This window comes from Scylla paramamosain, chromosome 14, assembly GCF_035594125.1.
Source record: "Scylla paramamosain isolate STU-SP2022 chromosome 14, ASM3559412v1, whole genome shotgun sequence".
NCBI classification, from domain to species: Eukaryota; Metazoa; Arthropoda; class Malacostraca; order Decapoda; family Portunidae; genus Scylla; species Scylla paramamosain.
The window spans coordinates 8,047,423-8,048,270 of NC_087164.1; positions in this window are offsets into that span (position 1 = coordinate 8,047,423).

Genomic DNA, 848 nt, shown 5'->3' on the forward strand with positions numbered 1-848 from the left:
TATATATATATATATATATATATATATATATATATAGTATAGCAGTAGACACCTGCCGAAACAATAATTACTCCCAGTGAGGTCTAATGCACTGTTCAGGGGGTACTGTGAACTTGTCATTAAACCCAGCTATGACCTCACTGAACGTTTCCCTTTGTGTCTCACAACACAAGGGGACAATCACAGACTGCCCTCTAAAGACAACTCTCTTCCACACAAAATTACAAGCACGTAATAACATGCACACCCTTCACTCAAAAATTTCAAAATTATCATGGCGACTCCAACACCAGCCTCGGAGTCCCCATCTGGGGAGGGGACCATAAATGTCCCCAGGTCAGACTGCCTTTCTTTCGACGACTCTAAGTGTCTTGACACCTTCCTCAACTTTTTCTTCATTAACTTCTGCAACATTCGCGGTCTATGATATAATGTTCAATCTGTAGAACACCACCTCTCCTCTTTTAAATCTCATCTTGTTTTCCTCACTGAAACTCAGGTGTCTGAGGCAACTGACAGTAGCCCCTTTTCTGTTCCCTCCTACTTTCTCTATCCTCATTTTCGATCCAAAGCAGGATGTTGCGTTTATGTGCGCAATGACTTAACCTGCTCTCGTGCCCACGCTCTTGAATCTTCCGAGTTTTCCACCATCTGGTTACGACAACAGAGTCACTCTTAAACTAAATCTATCTGTGCTGTATACCTCTCACCTAACTCCTCTAACTATAAAAAATTCTTTGACTACTTAACTTCCAAAGTGGAGCACATTCTGACCCTCTTCCCTTTTGCAGAGATCTCCATTCTTGGAGACTTCAATGTTCACCACCAGCTTTGGCTTTCCTCTCCCT